This window comes from Orycteropus afer, unplaced genomic scaffold (assembly GCF_000298275.1).
Source record: "Orycteropus afer afer isolate SDZICR_OR568_19922 unplaced genomic scaffold, OryAfe1.0 scaffold00385, whole genome shotgun sequence".
In the NCBI taxonomy this organism is placed as follows: Eukaryota; Metazoa; Chordata; class Mammalia; order Tubulidentata; family Orycteropodidae; genus Orycteropus; species Orycteropus afer.
Window position 1 is genome coordinate 2,917,275 of NW_006921972.1, and position 2,924 is coordinate 2,920,198.

The following is a 2,924-nucleotide window of genomic DNA, read 5'->3' on the forward strand; positions in this document are numbered from 1 at the left end:
TCCATCATGTCCTTGGACTAATTGTTTCTGGATGCCTTTGATTTTCTTCACTCTTCCTTGCTTCAGATGAGAGGAGACCAATAGTTGCATCTTAAATGGCCACTCAAATCTTTTAAGATCCAGTCACTACCCACAAAAGTAGGGTGTAGAACAAGACTTTTATATACTGTGTTGTGCCAATTGAGCTTGGTATCTGTGTTAGGCTGGGTTCTCTAGAGAAGCAAAACCAGTAAAGCTTATATACAGAAAGAGAGAGAAAAAAATGTATCTTAGGAAAATGGCTCACACACTTATAAAAGCTGGCAAGTCCCAAGTTCCTGGATCAAAGGTCAAGCTGTAGACTTTTCCCAACTCACACAGCTGCAGGTACTGATGAGCTCAAGGTTGGCAGGCAGTATACCGGCTGTTGACTTGGACAGATGACAAATCCAAGATCATGAGGCCAAATAGTGGATTGTTTGCTCATGGACAGTTCTAGGTAGCACAACAGTATCCATATCCACTGAAGTCTGTCTTTTTCCCGGGATGTCCATATATGTATTGGAAGCAGGCCATACCCCTAGGGAAACTCCCTTTCAATGTATTCGCTGCTCAAAACATATACATCCAATCTCCTCATGGGAATAACCACATCACAACTTTAAACTCAGAATCATGGTCCAACCAAGTGGACATACAACCCCAACTATTACAGTGTCCCCCAAGACTATGGTCCTGAGCCAGCAGGTTCAGTGATTCTCTCTCTCAAGGTGTATGGTCTCTGAGAGCTTACTCCAACTCTTTCTTCTGTTGCTTCTGTAATGTGTGTGGCTAGTTTTGTAGCACAAGTGCATGTGTAAGATTATCTTCAGCTAAATCTATCCTCTGTCTAGAGTATATATTCCTGTTTGCTGACCCCTACCTGATCTTCTCACTTGTCTATGCATTTATCTGTAGCCTGATGTTTGGTGTCAGTGTTAGTGGTAATCCAGTATTATGCATGTAATAGTATTTGCCTCTGTTGTCTATATCTTATATGCACATTTCAGTGTCCTCTCTTTCCCTAATGTCATCATGCTGGCCACAGACTCTTTCCATACCATCTCTCCCCTCACCCAAATCAACATGTGACCCCCAACTAGTTCAAAATTTTCCTTCCCCTTCCCTCCCATCCCCAGTAACCTACAAAGTGAGATTCCTTCCCTAAGTAAAACTTTCCTTGATTTTTTACAATAATGGGCTCATACATTATTTGAACTTCTGTGATTGACTTATTTCACTCAGCACACACATTCCTTTTTGCAGTCACCAGAAAACCTCTGTGAGGGCTCCAAATTTACCTAAAAGTGGTTCCTAGAACAGGGCATGGACTTTCCCATATCCACTCCACTCAGCAGCACATTAGGTGGATTAGAACAAGAAAAATCCATTTCATTCATGAGAATGTGGAAGGAACACCTAACACTATCTCTGCAGATGATATGAGAATGCACCCAGAAAACTCTAGAGAATCACTGATAAAACTTATTCAAATGATGAAAAAGAATTGAGGAAGGTAACAAGGTATGAATTAGGACCCTGAAATCGATAGCCTGTAGTCACAGAGCATAAACCAGTGAGAGCATACAATGGCAGACCAAACCCACTGCTGCTACATCGTGGGAGATTAAATGCTTAGAAGCAAACTTAACAACAAGTGCATAGACTGTACATTAGGGAAACTTTCAACACTCCTGAATGACATAAACATACACTCAAACAGGATTGGAAAGATGTGCCTTGTTCAAGGACAGGATGACTCAGCTCACAAAGAGGAGTTCTCACCAAGTTAATCCATAAACTGAATGCATTCCCAGTAAATCTTCCAAAAAGCTTTGTTATCAAGTGAGGCAAGTGGGTGTTGAAGTTCATATGGAAAATACATAACAAACAAACAAGCAGATTCCATGGGATGTATACCAGATATAAAGACACTGTGAGAGGAACAACGTGTCCCTCCTTCATGAGTAAATACACAGTGCCATGGAATAAAAAAGCTCCCAATTGACTGAAGTATCTGTGGAAATTTAGTACATAATAAGTGTGGAATCTGAAATCATGGATGCAAATGCAGGCTTTCTCAGAAATGGGACTCAGACAACTGTGCAGAGATGAGATCATGCATACTCCACATTACTCATAAAAACACACTCAACGTGGGTCACAGATGAGATCTTCCATACTCCATGTTACTCATAAAAACACACTCAACGTGGGTCAGAGATGAGATCTTCCATACTCCATGTTACTCATAAAAACACACTCAACATGGGTCAGGAATCTAAGTTCAGGAAATAAAACATGTGAGATGACAAGTGATCCTAGGGGAATGAACCTATAACCTCGTGTAGAGACAGGCTTTCTGATATGACCTAAATTGTAGTTCAATGAAAGAAAAGATAAATAAATCTGATGGCTTAAAAATGAACATCAAACTTCCAGTAAGATGGCGGAATAGGCAGACAAGCTCCATAGACCTCTTCAACAAAGAAAAGAGAAACCAGTTGATTATACAGAAGATCCTGGGGCCTTGAGCTTTGAAAGGAAATACACAGAAGTGGATGAGGCACCAACTAATGGAAAAATCTGAACAAAAACAGTGAGTATGAAGACAGTCAGAGCAGTGAACTATCAGCTACTCTGACAGGACTGACAGCCTAAAGATTTCCAAGTGGTGTTGTGTCCTGAGAATTAACCTAAAGATCAGCCTTGGTTGCCAAGGGCTGCAGGGACGACTGCACTGGTGGCCTATGACCAGGAAGGGAAGCAGCAAGGAGGGAGACAACCTGAGCCTTGGACTTTTGGCTGTCCAGAGGGTGCAGCCATTTTGAATGTTTACAAGCGGTGGCCATTTTGGATTTTAAAGTGGCAGCATTCTCATTTGGATTCCAGGGACCTAAGAATAG